General features: G+C 39.6%; 1 protein-coding gene across 1 annotated transcript in view; it reads right to left on the bottom strand.

Annotated features, from left to right (window-relative positions):
• LOC106080947 (uncharacterized) overlaps window positions 1–13,033 on the bottom strand; it is a 54,703-nt gene extending 41,670 nt beyond the window's left edge. The window contains exon 1 of the mRNA XM_013242575.2: window positions 12,855–13,033. The gene's annotated coding sequence lies outside the window, so the exon portion shown is untranslated. The remainder of the gene's footprint in view (window positions 1–12,854) is intronic.
• Window positions 13,034–23,355: the final 10,322 nt, after the last annotated feature.

Raw genomic sequence — 23,355 nt, 5'->3', positions numbered from 1 at the left:
CTACTACAGACATAAAAGGGCATAGGTTTGGAGTTCTAGGCCAAAATGTTTTGGTCCCCTTTTTTATACCAACCACCGAAGGATGGGGTTATGTTCATTTTGTCATTCCGTTTGCAACACATCGAAATATCCATTTCCGACCCTATAAAGTATTGGTTGCCCAAAATGTAATTGCGGATTTTTCATATAGTCGGCGTTGACAATTTTTTTCACAGCTTGTGACTCTGTAATTGCATTCTTTCTTCTGTCAGTTATCAGCTGTTACTTTTAACTTGCTTTAGAAAAAATGTGTAAAAAAAGTATATTTGATTAAAGTTCATTCTAAGTTTTATAAAAAATGCATTTACTTTCTTTTAAAAAATACGCAATTACTTTTTGGGCCACCCAATATATGTATTCTTGATCAGCGTAAAAATCTAAGACAATTTAGCCATGTCCGTCCGTCCATCTGTCTGTTTGAAATCACGCTACAGCCTTTTTTTGAAATCACGCTACAGACTTCAAAAATATAGATATTGAGCTGAAACTTTGGACAGATTCATTTTTTGGCCATAAGCAGGTTAAGGCCGAAAATGGGCTGTATTCTATATCTCCATATAGCCCCCATATAGACCGATCGGCCGATTTAGGGTCTTAGGCCCATAAAAGCCACATTTATTATCCGTTTTTGCTAAAATTTGGGACAGCGAGTTGTGTTTGGCCATTCGACATCTTTCTTCAATTCGGCCCAGATCGGTCCAGATTTGAATATAGCTGCCGTATAGACTGATCTCTCGATTAAAAGTCTTGGGCCCATAAAAGGCGCATTTATTGCCCGATTTTGCCAAAATTTAGGACAGTGAGTTGTGATAGGAGCCTTCACATATTTTTTGGCAATTTGGCCCAGATCGGTTCAGATTTGGATATAGCTGTTATATAGACCGATCTCTCGATTTAAGGTTTTAGACCCATAAAAGACTCATTTATTGACCGACGTCGCCAAAATTTGGGACAGTGAGTTGTGTTAGGCCCCTCGACATCTCTCTACATAAGGGTACAGTTCGGTCCAGATTTCAATATAGCTGTCATATAAGTCGATCTCTCGATTTAAGGTTTGGGCCCACAAAAGGCGCATTTATTGCCCTTTTCGCCGAAATTTAGGGCATTGAGATGTGTTAGGCCCTTTTATAGCCCTCTTCAATTTGATTCATATCGGTTCAGATTTAGATATAGCTGCCATATAGACCTCTCTCTCTCTTTTGCCAAAATTTGGGACAGTGAGTTGTGATAGGTCTCTTGACATTTGTTTGCAATTTGGCCCAGATCGGTCCAGATTTGGATATAGCTGTGTAACAGACCGATCTATCAATTCAAGGTTATGGACCCATAGAAGAAGCATTTATTGTCCGATGTCGCCAAAATTTGAAACAGTGACTTATGCTAGGCTCTTCAACATTCGTGTCGTATGTTTCAGATCGGTCTATATTTGGATATGGCTACCAAAAAGACCAATATTTTGTTCTACAAAATTGAAAGCTGCTATGGGGGGCATTTTTCACCGGATTATGATGAAAGGTGGTTTACATATATATCCGAGGTGGTGGGTATCCAAAGTTCGGCCCGGGCGAACTTAACTTAAATTTCAGCGAAATCGGGTAAAAAATAAAGCTATTATAGGCTTCAGACCCTTCATTGGCATATCGCTCTGTATGAAAGCTATATCCAAATATTGTCCGATACAAACCATATTTGGGACGGACGTCGGGAGACCTAAAATTACCCACTGTTTCAAATTTCAACGAAATGGGATAATAAATATAGCTTTCATGGGCTTCAGACCCAGTGTCGGCAGATCGGTTAATATGGCAGCTATATCTAAATATAGTCCGATCTGAACCATATTTGGATGGGATGTTGAGAGGCTTAAAACTGCGCAGCTTTTATGGTTTCAGACACTTTATCGGGAGATCGGTCTATAGGGCTGCTATATCTAAATATAGTCCGATCAAAACTATATTTGGGTCAGTTCTCGGGAAGCCTTAAACTACTCAGTCTTTCAATTTTCAGCAAAATCGGGTGAATAGTTCTTATGGACATTAGATCCTTTATCGGAAAATCGATCTATATAGCAGCTATATCCAAATATGGTCCGATTTGGCCCGTTCAAAAACTTAACCAGCGTTCATCAAAAATACGTATCTGTGCCAAATTTCAGCAGAATATCTCAATTTTTGAAGGCTCTAGAGTGATTACAATAGACGGACGGACGGACAGACACACGGACATCGTCTTAGAATTTTACGACGATCCGAAATATATATACTTTGTAGGGTCGGAAATTGATATTTCGATGTGTAGCAAACGGAATGACTAAATCAATATACCCCCTATCCTACGGTGGTTGGTATAAAAAGCATGTAGGAAAACTGACAATAAATAAATATTTGACAACCCGAACAATTTTTCGAAAAGCCAAGGTGACCAACTTTAGAGTCCTGCCAAAAGGAGCTCGGACCGAAAGTTCTGCATATGTTCTCGATAACACCTCAAAAATTTTGATCTATCTGTTCTCAAATGGCATAATTTCACTAGGTTTTTTTCGATTCTATTCCACTTAACATTCGTATAAGCGTAGTCAATCCTTTGCACTTTCGAGTCTAATTGTGTGCCTTTCGGAACTTGTAAGTATGATGTCGTTTTTCAATATACGTTGTATCGTTTCATAGGATATTTACAGGTCTTAAGCCATTTGATTGCCATTACGGACTGGATTTCGTGGAAATCGAGAATTCTCTAGCCGAACCATTTCAGGTATTGCAGTTTTCTTTGGCTACGCTTCAAGAATCTTTATAACGATTTATGGTGCGATGCACAAACATTTTGTTCACTTTGAAATATTTAAGTTCGCCATCAATAACTAGTTGCGATTTTCCACCAAAATATAACCACGTCGCTTCACAAAAGCTAAAGCTTTTTGTGTTTGGTATGAGAAATATAAAGAGCTGTCAATTAAACAAATATCAAGTAGCTTTAATTTCTAGTACGACAGATATACCAGTGTAAAACAGGTAGTACTTCATGTCAGCTTACCTGTATGGGAGTACTAACCTAAGCAAAGCATACATGAAGTTTGTTAATATTGTTGCGATAAGCACTCAAATTATTTAAACTAGCTCCCACATATCTTCTTCCGCCTTTTGCACTACTTCCAAACATTTCTATCGCCCATGTCAATTGACGCCCTCTTGCTTAGTTTTTATTAGAAATCCATAGCAATTATCCCACTTTCGGTCACGCATGCTAACTATTGGGGAATTCTGCCGCCGCCGCCACAGCCACTTGTAAATGGAGCTGCAGTTTTTTAATATTGGCCCTGAAGTGCCAGAGGCAAGTGGGTTGTCTTGCTTTTCTTGCTGTTATCGTTGTCGTAGTCCTCCTCTTCGACTTCGACAAGTGATAAATCATCGTAAAGTGACATAAAAATAAAGTACTTTGTGCTCCAATTTACGACTTAACATTTTTGCAGGATCACTGTCACAATCAATATACAAGTGTGGGGGGGGGAGAGTTGAATGACTATGGGAATGTGTTTGATAGCGAAATAGTAAAAAAAAACTTAAAATGCACACTTAAATTTTTAATCTCTTTAAATACTATGTAGTGCATTGATAGTTACGCATGTAACGAACTGCTGTTACATCAAAGTTGCTGAAGAGTTGTAACCAAAGTGTTACAAGGTTTCCTTCCAACAAATGTTGTAGAGATATTCGAATGGATACAATTAAATTTTGAATCTTCAAACTATGATAAAAAAATTTTATATTCAAAATATAAATATGACTTTAAGAATCTCATTGAGGGCTAGCGGGAAGAATTTTCTCATCTAAATAAATGAGGCGGCGACCGTAGCGCAGTGGCATATGAAGCTGAACGTCTGTGTTCGAATCCTGATGAGACCATCAGAAAAAATATTCGTCTGTGTTTCCCCACCTAATGCTGGCAATATTTGTGAAATACTATGCCATGTAAAACATCTCTCCAAAGAGGTGGTGTACTGCGGCACGCCGTTCGGCTCGGCTATAAAAAGGAGGCCCCTTATCATTGAGCTTAAACTTGAATCGGACTGCACTCATTGATATGTGAGAAGTTTGCCACTGTTCCTTAGTGAAATGTTCATGTCCATGATCTTATTTTTAAGCCTAGTCCAAATGTTGTGGGGGATAATCACGGCTGAATATTTTTCTGTTGTTTTTGGCCTGATTCGAATCTGGGTACATAGCGGACATTCTAATTAACCTATGTTCCAATGTGACTTCCTCTGACTTACACTGTATGGTCCTAAAATGAAAAATTACCAGTTTATTGTATAGGTTCCCAAAGTTGTTGAAATAGCTTGGAGACATCTAACCAAATATTGCATACTGAGTTTACTACTTAAGATAATTTAGTTGGAAGACATGGTGTTTAATTGAGTTTAGTTTGAGGACATGGTGCTTAATTTGGGGACATAATACTTATTTTGAGAATATGGTAGATAATTTGAGGACATGGCATATAATTTGAGGACATGGTTCGTAATTTGAACACATGGTACTTAATTTGAGGACATGCTACATAGTATACCGACAGTATGCTTAATTTGAGGACATGGTGCTTTGTTTGAGGACACGGTGTTTAATTTGAGGACATGCTAGACCAATGGCATTGTCATGTAGCCATTGAATTTCGTCAATAAATTCTCTTTAGCATACTATTATAGACTTATTTATAAAAAAGGGGTAATTAGTTGGTATTATGAATAAAAATTTGTCTAAGCCAACACTAAATTTTTACTCAAACTTTTAAATTGAGCAAAATATAAAAAATGTGGCAAATTAAAAACAGTCAGCAATCGAAATTCCAAATTGAAAGTAACGTCCTTTAAAATATAGTAACTTACATTTGAAGGCAATATGCTTATTTTAAAGTTTCTTGTCTTTACTTTGCAATTAGTACTAAAATTTTCCGATATCGAAATAAATCATTAGCTTATATTAATATACTAGCCGAGCCGGGCTCGCTCCGCTGCGACTTCTTTAATATCTTTTAAGGATGGGGATACTGTAGCCTATGTCTGCCAACGACGCTGAACACCTGCGTTCGAATCCTGGAAAAATTTAAAGGGGTGGTAATCCCCTCTTATCCCAAGCTGGCGACATTTGCGAAGTACAATGCCATGCATGGTCATGCAAAAATTCTCCCCATAGAGGTATAAAGAAGGTTCCTTATCATTAATTAACTCAACTTGAATCGAAAAGCACTCATTGATGTGTGAGAAGTTTGCCCCTGCTCGGTTCTTGAGGAAATTTTTGCTCTACTACCAAATGCCTTTCTTTTGAGACCTATATTAGCGTATTGGTACTTATTTCTGGTTTAGGGCGTATTTCGGGGGTGGTCACTTGGCCATTAAAATTAATATATGATTCGTGCTCTACTTTGAAAAACATTTCATATGAGCCCCATTATGGCATGGTAAATAAGTTGGGTTTGAGAGTGGGTCGGGCCCCAGGGTCTTTGTCCCAAAAAAGGAATATCAATTTCCCGAAAATCAAAGAATTTGTACCCCAAATAGCTTTTATGTAATAGGGAGGTATTTTGGGGTGGGGCGGCTCCCCAAACACATGGCTCTATATAGTCGTGATTGGTCTAATATATCCATTTGTTTTGTTTTTGGTGATTGTAAGAGAGCAAAAAAATTTCGAAAGAATTGCGTTACAAATCGAGATCTGGTATTTTTGAAAATTAGTGTAATGAGTAGTGGTTTTTAGGGGAGACATTTGGACTCAAATATGGATTTCAAATTCTTGCTCCACTCCCAAATCCCTTTAATTTGAGCCCCATATTGCCTTGGTCGATAAGTATGAACCGTTTGGAGGGTGTTTTGGGGCTGGGCGGCCACCGGCTCCTAAATAGAAAATAGATATCAAATTCGTCCATGTTGCCATAGTCGGAAATAAGGTTCAGTTTGCTTTAGGGAGTACTCTAACGCGGGGACGTCGAGTGTGAACCTCTTTACCGACAGTAAAGTTGCCATAAGGGCAATAAAAACCAGGGCGGTAAGTTCACGAAAAGTCTTGCAGTGTAAGAAGGAGATTAACGCCTTCTCTAAGGATGAGAAAATCCGCATCGTTTGGGAGCCGGGCCATAACGGAGTAAGGGGAAATGAAAGGGCAGACGATTTGGCGGTTAAGGCCAGAGGACTGCCGTCAATAAACTTGGTTAACCTGAAGCCTTTCGGGTCGACGCAGTCCGAGTTAAGGGAGTGAGCGACGAATGCGCATGCAACATTGTGGAACTGCGAAACAGTCGGTAGGACGGCGAAAATGCTATGGGAGGATCCAGATCGTGAGAAGACAAGGCTGTTACTGAAAGAAAGCCAGAAGGAGGTCCGTATAGTTGTTGGTATCATAACGGGACACATAGGACTACGAGCTCACTTATGTAAAATTGGTGCGACAAGTGATACCATGTGTAGGGCATGCGGGGAAGATGATGAGACGTAGGAGCATTTCCTTTGTCATTGCCCGGCTTTCGCGTCCAACAGATACCGGTACTTAGGTGAAGACACAATATCAGTCATGAACCAACTTAGGGGAGTGGCATTGAAAACAATTAAGGATTTTGTAAGTATCGCGGAATTCCTAACTTAAAATTTTCTTTTTAGAGGTTACTTTATAGTTTTTAGAGCGCACAACAAGCCGATTACTGGATTAGGTGTGTGTCCATAGCGACATCTCTCTCATATCAATAAGTGCTGTTTGATTCAAGATTTTCTAGCTCAATAAATGCAAATTTGCCCGTGGACTTTCCTTTAAGGAACAGGTGCTAATTTCCCACACGTCAATGAGTGCTTAATTTCAAAAATAAGGGACTGCCTTTATATATTCCGACCGACATGCCGAAGTGCGACATCTCTATGAGGAGAGGCTTTTACATGGCAAAGTACCGATGTCGCCAGCATCAACAAGTAAAAAGGCGTTAAGATCGGTCAGGCCGAACTTTGGATACCCACCACCTCCGGTATATATGTAAACCACCCTTCATCAAAATCCTGTGAAAATTGCATACCTTATGTACCATAGCAGTTATATCGAAATATGTTCCGATTTGGACCAAATACTAATAAGTACAAGTTATTGTTCAATTGTGTATGACAAAATATTGGTCTTTTTAGTAGCTATATCTAAAAAAAAAACCTATCTGAACCATATACGACACGGATTTCGAAAAGCTTAACATAAGTCACAGTGTCAAATTTCAGCGACATCGGACTATAAATGCGCCTTTTAAGAACCCAAAACCTTAAACCAATAGATCGGTCTATATGGCAGCTTTATCCAAATCTGGACCGATCTGTGCCATATTGCAAAAGTATGCCTAGTGGCTTAACTTAACCCACTATCCCAAATATCAGCGACATCGGACAATTAATGTGCCTTTTAGGGACCCAAAACCTTAAATCGAGAGATCGGTCTATATGGCAGCTATATCCAAATCTGGACCAATCTGGGCCGAATTTATTAAGGATGTCGAAGGGCCTAACACAACTCACTGTCTTAAATTTCAGCAAAATCGGATATGTGGCTTTTATGGGCCTAAGACCCTAAATCGGCGGATCGGTCTATATCGGGGCTATATCAAGATATAGTCCGATATGGCCCATCTTCGAACTTAACCTGCTTATGGACAAAAAAAGAATATGTGCAAAATTTCAGCTCAATATCTCTATTTTTAAAAACTGTTGCGTGATTTCAACAGACATATGGACGGACAAGTCTAGATCGTCTTAGATTTTTACGCTGATCAAGAATATATAAACTTTATAGGGTCGGAAATGGATATTTCGATGTGTTGCAAACGGAATGACAAAATGAATATACCCCCATCCTTCGGTGTTGGGTATAAAAAGGGATAACCACCGCTGAAAACAAAATTTTTTCTGATGTTTAATTCGAACCTAGGCGTTTAGCATCACAGGCGGACATGCTAACCTCTCTGCCTATGTGGCCTCCTCAGCTCAATAAATATCGATCGTAATATACACTTATTTCAATCCACCCCAATGTATAATAGTCGTCCCCTTGTCCCATAACATGCCCACAACATTTTGCATTGTAAATCTTTCGTTAATAAAAATTTCATTTTGTATACAGCTACCCATAAAAATCTAATAAACCAATTTTACTTCACTGGACTACACCCTTCATTTAAAATTTTATTAATTTCCTTATCGACTGCAATTTTTGTGGCAAAGTAAACATTTTTTTGGTCAGTTAAAGGATTGTGACCACAAATTCTGTACCAAAAAACTCCCTTTACAACACGACTTTTTTTTTGTTCGCATTGGTTTAAGAAATTCTGTAAAGTTTGCTATACTAGCAAAAGTCTATAAATGAAAGATTGTAATGGCGCAAAATTTGTGGTTTGTAACAAAAGTAACTATGTAATAAACTGAGCATGAAGAAGTAAGACTGATGGTTGACAACATTTCAGATTTTCATATATGTGAAGGCACATCAATTTCTTTGGAAAAATTTAATTTGTGGCTTTCATTTTCAAAGTAATAAAAACAAGTAAAAGTGTCGGAGGGGCCGAATTTTATACCATTGATCGCATTTGTGGAGTTTTTTCCCGGCATCCCTTTTGAGGCAATGATGAATACCAAAATAGAAGCCATTATGTAAAATTGAATCCAATTTGAATAAGAATTACGTCCTTTAGGTACTCAAGGAGTTAAATAAGGAGATTGCTTTATACGGGAGCTGTATCAAGGTATAGGCCGATTCAGACCATATTTGACGCCTATGTTGAAGATCATGCGAGAAGCCGTTGTACAAATCGTCAAGTCAAGATCCATGATCGGTTTATATGGCAGCTATATCAAAACATGGACCGATTTGGCCCATTTACAATCTCAACCGACCTACACTAATATGAAGTATTTGTGCAAAATTTCAAGCGCCTAGCTTTACTCGTTCTAAAGTTAGCGTGCTTTCGACAGACAGACGGACGGACGGACGGACAGACGGACGTACAGACGCACGGACGTACAGACGGACGGACGTACAGATGGACGGACGTACAGACGGACGGGCGTACAGACGAACGGACGTACAGACGGACGGACGTACAGACGGACGTACAGATGGACGGACGTACAGACGGGCGGACAGACGGACGGACGGACATGGCTAGTTCGACTTGACTTAAAATGACATGACGGTCAAGAATATATATACTTTATGGGGTCTTAGACGCATATTTCGAGGTGTTACAAACAGAATGACAAAATCAGTATACCCCATCCTATGGTGGAGGGTATAAAAAAATACTGTTCGTGACTTAACTTTCCTGGTTGCCATTGCCCTTATGGCCAGTTTACTGTACGTAAAGATGTTCACACTCGACGTCCTCGCGTTAGCACCACACAACCTCACGCATTCCTTGATTGGCCGGACCTCCGCCTTCAGGACAGTATTATGGTTAGGCAGTCCAAATGAGATATCAGTCCCTGGGTTCTCAATGTAGACTCCCAGACTCCCTCTGTCCTCTCCCTCTAGCTTTGATCCCGGTTCCGCCTCGCACTCGACCACAAGTGTCTCCCATTAGACAGCCAAAGAGGCCACCGTGGCGCAGAAGATAGAATGTCGACCTATGATGCCGAACGCCTGGGTTCAAATCCCGGCTTGAGCATCGGAAAAAATTTCAGCGGTGGTTATCCCCCTTACTAATGCTGGCTACATTTGTGAGGTATTCTGCCATGTTAAACCTTCTCTTCCAAGTTGCGTCGCTATGCGGCCTGCACAGACTTTAAATTTAGCTGAAACTTTGCACAGACAACTTTTAATACATACATACCGCCTCAACCTGCTTTTTGTGTATACGCAGGTTGAGTTCGAATGGAAAATATCGGACTATATCTTGATAAAACCCCCATATATACCGATGTGTCAATTTGAGGCCTAAGGTCCATTAAGGCCACATTTATTATCCATTTTCGGTGAAATTTGACACAATGTAATGGCTAAGGGTCCTCGACATTCCGACAGAGTATGGTCATGACGGGGCTACATTTAGATATAGCTGCCTTATAGATTGATCTCGCGATATAAAGTCTTTGGTCTATAAAAGACGCATTTATTATCCGAGTTCGCTGAAATTTGGCCCAGTGACTATATGTTAGGCTTTTCGACATCCGTGCCTTATTTTGTTCCGATTGTTTTATTTTTGGATATAGCTGCTATATAAACTGATCTCCGGTCTTAGTCCTTGGGCCCATAAAAAACACCGTTTATTACCCAAGTTCGCTGAAATGTGGCACAGTGCGCTGTTTTAGGCTCTTTGACATGCGCTTTCAACATGTCCCCCATCGGCCTATATTTTGATATAACTCCGATTAAAGGTCTTAAGCTCATACAGGTCTAAAGCCCATTAAAGCTGCATATTATCCGATTTAGCTGGAATTTGACACAGTGACTTATATTAAGCCACCAGTCATCCAACCAGTATATGGTCCAGATCAGACCAAGTTTAGATAAAGCTACCATTTTGACCAATCTTCCAATTTAGGTTCTTAATCCCATAAAAAGTGGATTTGGTTAACCGATTTCACTGAAACTGTGTCTTGCATAGAAGTTCTCGGGACCTGAATCAAATATCATCCAGACCAGTCCCCATTTGCATATTACAATGGACATGGGAGTGGAGTTGTTATAAAGAGGATACCCCATGGTAGTGGGTATCCAAAGTTCGGCACGGTCAAACTCAAAGATGGGTTATATCGGAATATATGATATTGCCCCATATAGACCGCAATTTGGTATGGAGAGTTGCATTTGCATAGCTGCCATTTTGACCAATCTATCAATTTAGGTTCTTAATCCCATAAAAAGCGGATTTGTTGCCTGATTTCGCCGAAAATGTGTCTTGTATAAGAGTTCTCGGGACCTGAATCAAATATCATCCAGATCAGTCCCCATTTGCATATTATAATGGACATGGTAGTGGAGTTGTTATAAAAGAGAATACCCCATGGTAGTGCGTATTCAAAGTTCGGCACGGTCAAACTCAAAGATGGGCTATATCGGAATATATGATATTGCCCCATATAGACCGAAATTTGGTACGCATAGTTGCCTTTGACCCTTTGATATCCAGGCGAAACTTTTTCTAAATTGGTCAATATTTGGATATACCGGTCATAACGACCGATCTCCGGACTTAAGGCCTTATCACCCCGAAACCCTTGCTAAGTAGTCTTGTTCGGATCATAATTCGTTATAGCTGCCGTATAGACCGATCTCCCTAGTTAAGGACTTCGTCTCATGAAACACACACTTATTGCCTGATTACGCTGAAATTTAGCAAAGAGAGTTCTGTTAGACCTCTCGACATCCTTTCCGAGTCTGGATCAAATCGGACCATATTTGCATATACCTTACATAGAAGAGGCCACCGTAGCGCAGAGGTTAGCATGTTCGCCTATGACGCTGAACGTCTGGGTTCGAATCCTTGCGAGACCATCACAAAAAAATTTCAGCGGTGGTTTTCCTCTCCTACCAATGGTACTATGCCATATAAAACTTCTCTCCAAAGAGGTGTCGCACTGCGGCACGCCGTTCGTACTCGGCTATAAAAAGGAGGCCCTGTATCACTGAGCTTAAACTTGCATCGGACTGCAATCATTGATATGTGAGAAGTTTGCCCTGTTCCTTAGGGGAATGTTCATGGGCAAAATGAGCACTTTTTACATAGACCGATCTTCTGATTTACAATTTTAAACCATTCTAATCCAGTTTATTACCCGATTTCGCTGAAATTTGTAAAAGTGAGTTGTTTTAGACCCCTCGACATCGTTGCAGAGTTTGATCGGGATTTATTTTGTTTTAACTGCTATGGACTTTGACGAAAAGTGTCTAACATGTATATCCGCCTTAATGGGTATCCAAAGTTCAGCTCAGCCGAATTTAATGCCTTTTTAATTACTTTCCTAAAGTGTATCAGGTAAGCACTGTATAACAATGGCAAAACACAAAATTGCTATGTAATGTTCACTTCTGTTGCCTTATATAGTGATTTTAAAATATTCTCAAACGAATTTTTGTAGAATTAAAAAAAAAGTTGTCACACAACAATAGTTTGCCCCTGTTCTTTAGTGAAATGTTTATGGGCAAAATTTGTAAATGTGACCACATAACAAACTAGATTCGATTATTTTCCACTTTATTTGCGAAAAATTTAAAATTTTATGTAGGAAATAATTTGAATTTTGTAATTGTTCTCCAAAATTAATATGAATCATACGTAGTCATGTACATATCTCATTCATACGCACCCATGTACATTGTTAGATTCATACGCACCCATGCACACACTTCATTACACATTAAGGAGCTTAATTTAATGAATGTTTCGAAACAGTACTAAATTTTAACCATATTTCTAATTTGTAAATTATTTTTAACAACAACACCATAATAGCTACACTACAAATGTGGCTCTGGAGCCCATAAAGTTTATGGTCTGACATCTTTCCGTTACAGTCTTGGCATGATCTCATTTTTTTAGATTCATAGCATGCAAAATACAAAACACTCAATTTTAGTATGTCTTCATAATATCTATTTTTTATATTTTTAAACTTCTTTAGAGTTCATTCAACCACTCATTAACTTCACTATGGTGCAATTTAAGACACATTCGCAACACACCTCAGCTCTGTTAATCCAATAAAAACATTTGAGTCTCTTATTAACCTTTTACAAAAAGTTCCTTATATTCGTTTATATCTTATGCTGTTTTAATTCCAAATTTTTTTTGTGATTAGTCACACTTACATCACTGTTACAAATTTTGCACAAAATTCTCTCAATATGCAAATTAGACTCTGAGTTGTAAAACGCTTCAAAACTTTTGTTCCTTTGGATTTTTTTATTTGAAAGATAGATAATTCGCGCCGTTGAAACTATTTCCAGCTGAAAGTACTTATCGAGGATAAGACAGTTTAGTTTTTGACTCAATATCCTTTGCTAACAATGGTATTTATAGCCGAAAAAAATAACTGAGCGACCAAAACGAGGAGCACAAGAACAATAACATCAACAGCAGCAGCAGCAGCAACAGCAAAAACAATAATATGGGCGGACATACCCGAAGTGAAGAAGAAAATAAAACGCAGCAGCCATAAGGACAATGCTGTGGCTGCCACAAGACCCGAGAAATACACACACGAACACATCGAGAACCAACAGAATGTTCACACACACACACACACACAAAGACATAAAACACTTTCGCTTTGCAAAAGTATCCTTTGGCTTTTTACACCAACAATGACAACAGCAACGACAACACAATTTGTAAGTTCAAGTGCGTGTGTGTGTGTGAGTCTAGGCGAGTGTGGGCTCTTCTTCCTTTCTCCTCCCTATTTGACATCTCCATCCCCTGACATCCTTCGTCCAGTTGTTGTCATCCTGCTAATATACTGTAGTTCATGGAAATAATTCTGCAAAGGACACTTAGCATAACACCATACACTATTTGTCGTCTATTCAACACAATGGCCATTCATAGTTGCCACTATCTTGCTATGACCCGGCAAGAGCAGCCTACACAGGCTCATACACTCTCTGCAGACACACAAACACACATGCACACACAATCTTTGCTAATATTTTGAAAGCAAATATGATGACGACAACATAGCATCCTCATCATCCGCTTCATACAACATCATAATCACCATGCTAGGCCATATTCAATGGCCACAAGATTTAGTTCAGGCTACAGCAACAAGGCGTTAGTTACCACTGTAAGCAAACAACAAACTGTATCTCTTGGTTTACGATGGTGTGTCTGTGTGTATTTGTGGCGGCTTCATAAACACTCTCACAAACGCACACACACACACACACACTCCCAGCCACACTGAGAAATTTATTAAATATTATCTTTCAGCAGAGGACAGGATTATGCGCCGGCGCGTTTTACCCATTAAGCAAGCCAGTGTGTGCCGCCAACATTGTTACACTCAGCACTAAATGTAGGTTCAGTAAGGACTCACTTAAGGTTTCTGGTTTTGTTTTTCCACTTCACAATACATGAATGCTATTTAATTTGGCATTAAAGGACATGCAATGCGCGTTCACTTGAATATTCATGCCCATCCCATGCAAAGATGTTGAGCCATAAATGGTACTCTTCTTGTGTCACCACCAACAACAAATAACAAGAATCCCTTCCTCACTTACATCCCTACCAAATTGAAGTGCTATTAAATTCTGCGAATGGCAAGCAAGCACCAATATGCAGAGATGTCGAGGAAGACCGGTAATTGTTTTTCAACACAGATGCCATACTTGCGTACAGCAGCAGATATCCTTAAAACATAGTAGGACAAGCTTGAGTGCATATGCAGCGTATAAAGTGCGTGCAATTTACAGATAGATTTTCATTTTGAATTTCTCTATTAATGGAGCAAACAATCTTGACAATATGTGACAACTTTATGCGTTGGTATGGGATGGAGATGGAAAGAGAGAAGAGAAGTGCCTTAAAATGGGGCCTCAAACCAAAGAAATAAAAATTTAATTAAAATAATTGAACTCTATAAGCATTGTACGAGTATCAGTATTTTGGCAATATACAGGGTGCGGCAGGGAAACTTTGAAACAAGTAAAAGCGTGCTAAGTTCGGCCGGGCTGAATCTTTGGAACCCAACACCATGGATTCTGCTAAAAGTTTATACAAATTAAATTTAGTTGAGGGACATAATTTGATTCTACATACCAAACTTCTGTCAAATCTGAAAAAATTAAAGCTTCTAGGAACCAAAAATGCAAATTTTGTCCACGAATATTTCACTAAGGAACAGGGGCAAACTTCTTACATATCAATGAGTGTAGACCGATTCAAGTTTAAGCTCAATGATAAGGGACCTCCTTTTTATAGCAGAGTCCGAACGGCGTGCCGCATTGCGACATCTCTTTGGAGAGAAGTTTTACATGGCATAGTACCTCACAAATGTAGCCAGCATTAGGAGGAGAAAACCACCGCTGAAAATTTTTTCTAGTAGTCCCGCCAGGATTCGAACCCAAGCGTTCAGCGTTATATGCGGACATGCTAACCTCTGCGCTACGGTGGCCTCCAGGAACCAAACAAAGATAATCGGGAGACCGGTTTATATGGAAGCTATATCAAGTTAAAAACTAATTTGGACCGTACTTGGCACAGTTGTTGGAAGTCGTAACAGAACACAGCATGCAAAATTTCAGCCGAATCGGACAAAGATTGCGGCTCGTAAGGGCTCAAAAAGTAAAACCGGGAGATCGGTTTATATGGGAGCTATATCAAGTTATCGACCGATTTGAACCGCACTTGACACAGATGTTGAAAATCATAACAGAACACTACATGCAAATTTTCAGCCAAATCGGACGAAATTTGTTGCTTCCAGGGGCTCAAGGAGTTAAATCGGGAGATCGGTTTATATGGGTGCTATATCGGGTTATAGACCGATTTGGAATGTATTTGACACAGTTGTTGAAAGTCATAAAAGAACCCTACATGCAAAATTTCAGCTAAATCGGACGAAATTTGTGGTTTCCGGGGGCTCAAGAAGTCAAATCGGGAGATCGGTTTATATGGGACCTATATCAAGTTATAGACCAATTTGAACCGCACATGACACAAATGTTGCAAGTCATAAAAGAACACCAAGTGCTCAATTTCAGCCAAGTCAGACGAAATTTGTGGCTTCCAGGGGTTCAAGAAGTCAAATCGGGAAATCGGTTTATATGGGACCTATATCAGGTTATAGACGGATTTAGACCGTATTTGACACAGTTGTTGGAAGTCATAAGAGAACACCATGTGGAAAATTTCAGCCAAATCGAACAAAAATTGAGGCTCGTAAGGGCTCAAAAAGGCAAATCTGGAGATCAGTTTATATGGGACCAATATCAGGTTATAGACCGATTTGAACCGTACTTGACACATATGTTAAAAGTCATAACAGAACTCTACATGCAAAAATTCAGTCAAAGTGGACGATATTTGTAGCTTCCAGGGGCTCAAGAAGTCAAATCGAGAGATCGGTTTATATATGGGAGGTTATAGACCGATTTGGATACAAATGTTGGAAGTGATAAGGGGATACCATGTGCAAAATTTCAGCCAAATCGGATGAAAATTGCGGCTACCAGGGGCTCAATAAGTCAAATCGGGAGACCCGTTTATATGGGAGCTATATCAGGTTATAGACTGTTTTGGACTGTACTTGACACAAATGTTGGAAGTCATAAGAGAACACCTCATGCAAAATTTCAGCCAAATCGAATGAAAATTGCGGCTTCCAGGGGCTCAAGAAGTCAAATCGGGAGATCGGTTTATATGGGAGCTATATCTAAATCTGAACCGATATGGCCCATTTGCAATCCCCAACGACCTACATCAATATTAAGTATCTGCGCAAAATTTTAAGCGGCTAGCTTTACGCGTTCCACCGCTATAGTGATTTCGGCAAATGGACGGACAAACAGACAGACATGGCTAGATCGAATCAGAATGTCGTGACGATCCAGAATATATATACTATATGGAGTCTTAGACCAATATTTCGAGGTGTTACAATAGGAATGGCTAGGTTAGTATACCCCCATCCTACGGTGGTGTTTATAAAAACTTCCAAGAGGTGAGTTGGTCGGGCAAAGAGTTGAGAGTGCGGGCATCTGTAGGGCGAAGTACCCAAGTTTGTTTATCTCTCAAGTTAGTTGCCATCATGCTCTGGTCTAGGGAACAGCGGCTCTTCGCCGTCTAGATCTTATTTTCTAACGATCGCTCAATTGCTCAATTGTTATACAACGTGCCTTCCGCGCTCGCTTGAAAGTCCTCCTCACAGACTCGTTCCTGGCCGTAATTTGATTTTGTCGTGAGTTGACTCATTTCGGCAGTGTGGTAGTGTCGCTAAGCTTAGAAATGGATTTCAACGGATGACCTGAACTTCAAAGAATATCGAAAGAGTGAGGCAGTCAGTTGCGAGTTCTCCCCAGCGTTCGTCTCGCAAACACGCATCTGATATGGGAATTTTCGACAGCTCTGCTAGACGAATTCTCCATCAAGACCTCAAAATGTCATCCCGATAAATGGGCTGTTGTACAAGAATTAACTGAACACGATTTTGCTGCCCGTCAAAGTGCATATGAAATGCTGATTAACAACCTGTCTGAAAACACGGTAGTTTTTTTCAATGACTAGGCTCAATTTCACATTTCCTGCTGCGTCAACAAGCAATGCATTGGAGTGGTGTAAACCCGCGTAAACTTCACCAGAAACTACTTCATTGTGAACGCATTACTGTCTGGTTTGCGATGTAGGTAATGGAAATAGTTGGTCCCTAATCGACCTAATCAGTGTATGCGCAATGGGGGTCGTCATTTACCCGATATCATTTTCAAGACTGCAGAAAAACACGTAAAAAGGCTTTAAGTCCGGCCGGACCGAACTTTGACAACCAACCGCCTCGGATATTTTTTATATTAACCAACTTTGGACACAATACGCTGATCATTTCATCATTTTTGAACCCAAAGCAACTATGTCTAAATATAGTCCGATCACCACCATATTTAGGAAGGCTTTGTAAAGGTCTAACACAAATTATAGTACCAAATCCGTCGGTAAAAAAAAATGCACCTTTCATCCCCCCTCAGTTCAAAACCTTCCTTAATCAGCAACCGTAATAGGTTGTTTATTGTGGACACCCATAGAAGTGGCGATAAAATACCCACCTGTAGCATGCCTTGTGCCGATTTCTCACTTATTTATATGCCATGGAACCCAAAATTTATCCACCCGTACCTTAGCATATGGTTCATCCAGTTAATCTGGATGACCTCAATCATTGGTCCTCCAGTAAATGGGCTTCTTGGGAGACAATACCGTATAGCATCGAAATATGGCTCCACGGACAGCTTTATCCGAATATACCACGATCTGAACCATATTGAACACGAATATTAAAGAACCTAACAGCGATATCGAGTTATAAAATAATTAAACCGGGAGATCGATATATATGACAGCTATATACAAATATAGCCCGATCTTGACCATACTCGAAACGAATGTTAAAGGGTCTAACAGAACTCGTTCTGCTTAATTTCAGCGAAATTGGTTAATAAATGCACATTTTATGGGTCTTAGACTTAAAATTCGGGAGATCGGTCTACCCAAAGGCCATATTGAACTGGGATGTCGTGTAGCCGATCTGGGCCATATTGAACTGGGATGTCGTGTAGCCTTACACAACTCGCTATACCAAATGTCAACGAAATCGGAAAATATGGGCCTGTTATGGGCCCAACTCCTTAAAATGAAAGATCGGCCCATATAACAGTTATATCGAAATTTGGACCCATCTTAACCATACTCGGTACTAATGTCGAGGGGCCTCACGCAACTCCTTGTGCCTAATTTCAGGAAAATCGGTTAATAAATTCACCTTTGAGCCTACAACCTTAAATGAGGAGATCAGTATATATGACAGCTTCTCAACATCTGGACCAATCTGGGCAAAATTGAAAAAAGATGTCGAAGGGTCTAACCTAACTCACTGTTCCGAATTTCAGCGTAATCGGACAATAATAGCGCCTAGGGCCCAAGACCTTAAATCGAGAGATCGGTCTATATGGCAGCTATACCTAAATCAGGATCGATTTGCGCGAAATTAAACAAGAATGTAGAGGGGCTTTACATAACTTACTGTCCCAAATTTTAGCGAAATCGGACAATAAATGCGCCTTTTATGGGCCCAAGACTTTGAATCAAGAGATCGGTCTTTATGGCAGATATATCTAAATCTGAACCGATCTGGGCCGTATTGAGCAATAAAATCAAAAAACTTAACACAACTCACTCTCCCAAATTTCAGCAAAATCGGGTAATAAATGTCGCTTTAATGGTCCCAAGACCCTAAATCGAGAGATCGGTCTATATGGCAGCTATCAGGACCAATCTGGGCCGAATTGAACAAGGATGTCGATAGGTCTAACACAATTCACTGTACCAAATTTCAGTGAAATCGGATAATAAATGTGGCTTAAATGAGTCAAAGCCCTTAAATCAGCAGATCGGTATACGGGCGCTATATCAATATGTAGTCCAATTAAGCCTATCTTCAAACTTAACTTGCCTATGGACAAAAAAGAATCTTTGCAAAGTTTTAGCTCAATATCTCTATTTTTAAATACTGTGGTGTCATTTCACCAGACAGACGGATGGACGGACAGACGGATAGATCGTCTTAGATTTTTCGACGATAAAAAATAAATACATTATAGGATCGGAAATGAATATTTCGATGTGTTGCAAGCGAAATAGCAACAAGAATATACCCCATTCGTGGGTGGTGGGTATAAAAATGGGATATTTTATTGATCATTAAATCAATAGCTGAATCGCTTTTGTTTTTATTTATATTTATTAAATAAGTAAGTTTTACTGGCGCACCCTGTAATAGATAAATAAAAATAATCATACGCACTCATGGCCGGGAATTTTGTTTATGAATTTTTATTTTAATCTACCTTTTGTCATCGTTGTTGGTCGTCATATGTAATTTACCTGTTATTTAATTGAGTTTCGACAGGTGCTCTTCGCATCATGTTCGTTTCACGATAATTGATGGATTATCTGCATAAGCTTCATTAGGAAAAAATTAATTCTTAAAAAAACAATAAAAGTTTGCAAAGTTTGGCCGGGACGAATCTTAACTTCGTAGGCCGTATATTAACTTCGTCAGTTCGTATGTAGAAATGGAAATTTGCCCATATTCCATTGAGGAACAGGGGCAGATTCAAGTTTTAAGCCCAATGATAACGGGCCTCCTTTTTATAACCACCACCATGGGATGGATGTATACTTATCTAGACATTCCGTTTGTAACACCTCGAAATATTCGCCTAAGACCCCGTCGTGATCGAGTCGTGGTTCTTAATCGATCTAGCCATATCCGACCGTCGGTCTGTCAAAATCACGATAGAGGTCGAACGCGTAAAGCTAGCTGCTTGGATTTATGCACAGATATTTAATATTAATGTAGGTCGTTGGGGATTGCAAATGGGCCATATCGATTCAGATTTAGATATAGCTCCCATATAAATCGATCTCTCGATTTGACTTCTTGAGCCCCTGGAAGGCGCAATTTTTATCCGATTTGTCTGAAATTGAGCATGTGGTGTTTTTTTTTAACTTCCACTAACTGTGCCAACTACGGTCCAAATCAGTCTCTAACCTAATATAGCTCCCATATAAACCGATCTCCCGATTTGACTTCTTGAGCCCCTGGAAGCCGTAATTTTTATCCGATCTGGCTGAAATTCTGCATGTATTGTTCAGTTATGATTTCCAACAACTGCGTTACGTAAGATGCAAATCGGTCTCTAACCTGATATAGCTCCCATAAAAACCGATCTCCCGATTTGACCTCTTGAGCCCCTTTATTGGCTGACATTTTGCATGCGATGTTTTGTTTTGACTTCCAACAACTGTGCCAAATACGACCAAAAGTAGTATATAACCTGATATGGCTCCCATGTTAACCGGTATCTCGATCATCCTTGTTCAGTTCCAAGAAGCTTTAATTTTTGCTGGTTTGACAGAAGTTTGGTATGTAGAATAAAATTATGACCTACAACTTATTTTATTTTTTATCAATTTTTAGCAGAATCCATGGTAGTGGGTTCCCAAAATTCGGCCCGGCCGAACTTAGCACGCTTTTACTTGTTAAAGCTGAGTCCGAACGGCGTACCACAGTGCAGCCCCTCTGTAGAGACAAGTTTTTCATGGCATAGTACCTCACAAATGTCGCCAGTATTAGGAAGGGAAAACCCCCTCTGTACAATTTTTCTGTTGGTCTCGCCAGGATTCGAACCCAGGCGTTCAGCGTTCTATGCGGACAAGCTCAGCTCTGAGCTACGCTGGCTTCATTTGTAATACATGGAAATATTGATCTGAAACCCAACAAACCCTATATATTCTTGATTGTCTTGACAGTCGATTTAGGTATGTCCGTCCATCCATGTGTCTGTCCATCTATCCGTCTATCTGCCTGTTCGAAGGAGTAAAGCTAGGAGCTTGCCTTTTTGAGCCTCAAAAAGGGCGTATTTCTTATCCGATTTGGCTGCAATTTTGCATGAGATATTTCGTTTTTGGTTGTAACAACTGTACTAATTGCAGTCCAAATCGGCTCAAAACCTCGTATAGAAGCTATAAAACCGATCTTTAGTTTCCTACAACTCTCAACAGTCAGTCCGATAGTTATATTCCAAGGCCCTTTTTCGCCCTCTCACTTGAAATCCTCTCACTCATTTATTATGTTTGTCTCATAAAACTTTGTATGTTTGTTTTGTTTGCATTGCGTTCGCATTTAGTTGGTTGTTGACATGATACTCATCATGTGTTGCCATAGCCATCGCCATACACATGAGTGTAGGTGGTACGTGTGACAACGCACCTACCTCCCCATTTTAGTTGACCATTTGTTGTGATGCATGCACGCACTTGCGACAAATGGCGACAACAACTTGTATAACAAAATGCCAACATTTATTTTCGTTGTTTGTTTGTTTGTTTGTTTATTTGTTTGTTTTGGCTGACCGGCCACGAAAGCGTTGATGTATTTACATGGACTTTACTATCTACTCGTACCAGTACGAAATGAAGTGCCTTCGCGTCAGGAGTCATCATGAGTAATGGCCACATATATTGCCTTTGAAAGCAAAATAAACGAATTCCTTAAAATGTTGACCCGGAAAAGAAATTTTAATGGAAGGCAAAGAAAACATGAATTATGGGAATATTTTCCACAAAGGAGACAATGGGTTAACTAAAGGATAAACTTATTAAATAAATACTAACAAGTAAGAGCGTGCTAAATTCGGGCGGGCCAATTTGGACCATATACTAATAATTACAGCAGCTATATCAAAAAATAAACCGATCAGAACCATATACGACACGGATGTCGAAAAGCCTAACATAAGTCGCTGTGTCAAATTTTAGTGAAATCTGTTCATAAATACGCCTCTTATGGGACCAAGACTTTAAATCGACACATCGGTCTACATGGCCGCTATATCCAAATCTGGACCGATTTGGGCCAAGTTGCTGCAAAATATCGAAGAGCCTAGCACAAAGCACTGTCCCCAATTTCGGCGAAATCGGACAATAAATGCGCCTTTTATGGGCCCAAAACCTTAAATCGAGAGATCGGTGTATATGGCAGCTATATTCAAATCTGAACCGATCAGGGCCAAATTTAAAGAAAAATTTCCAAATCTGGTCCGATCTGGGCCATATTGCAGATGTATGTCAAGGGGCTTAACTTAACTCACTGTTCCAAAACTCCTTTTACGGTCCCAAAACCTTAAATCGAAAAATCGGTCTATATGGCAGAAATATCCTAATCTGAACCGATCAGGGCCAAATTTAAAGAAAGATGTAGAATGGCGTAACACAACTCACTGTCCCAAATTCCAGCAAAATCGGATAATAAATGTGGCTTTTTTGAGCCTAAGACCCTAAATCGAAGGATCAGTCTATATGACAGCTATATCCAAATCGGGATCGATCTGGGCCAAATCAAAGGAAGATGTCGGAGTGCCTAACACAATTCACTGTCCCAAGTTTTGGCAAAATCAGACAATAAATGTGCCTTTTACGGGCCCAAAACCTTAAATCGGAACCGATCTGGGCCAAATTGACGAAGGATGTTGAAGGGCCTAAGACAACTCACTCTCCCAAATTTCAGCAAAATCGGATATAAACGTGGCTTTTATTGGCGTAAGACCCTAAATCGGCGGATCGGTCTATATGGGGCTACAATTTTCAATCAATCTGTTTAAAAGTCGGTTCAGATTTAGATATAGCTCTCATATACTTATATATTTATATATTACCAGAATTTATAATAGCAGGGTTGGTGTAGGTTATTATATAGTCGGCTCCGCCCGACTTTTATCTTTCCTTACTGGTTTTTGTATCTATTTAGAAGTGAGAGAAACCTGAACAGATTTAGGCAAAATGTAACTGCTAACCAACCTTCATCATCACTCTATTTTGCCCCAAAAATGTATGCTTGGATATGCACACATTGAAAAGTTACTCTTTGACAAACGAACATTGCTGAGTAACAGGCTTTTGGCATTGTGTGTGTTGCTGATGTTGGATGTTCTTTAAGAGTTAGAGATTTTCTCGGTTGTTGGTTTACCTTTCCTACTGTGCTCGAAGAAAGTTATCAGAATATGATTCAATGTTCGTCCAAAAACGTATGCTTCTACC

This window comes from Stomoxys calcitrans, chromosome 3 (assembly GCF_963082655.1).
Source record: "Stomoxys calcitrans chromosome 3, idStoCalc2.1, whole genome shotgun sequence".
In the NCBI taxonomy this organism is placed as follows: domain Eukaryota; kingdom Metazoa; phylum Arthropoda; class Insecta; order Diptera; family Muscidae; genus Stomoxys; species Stomoxys calcitrans.
This window is presented reverse-complemented; position numbering and strand designations above follow the sequence as displayed.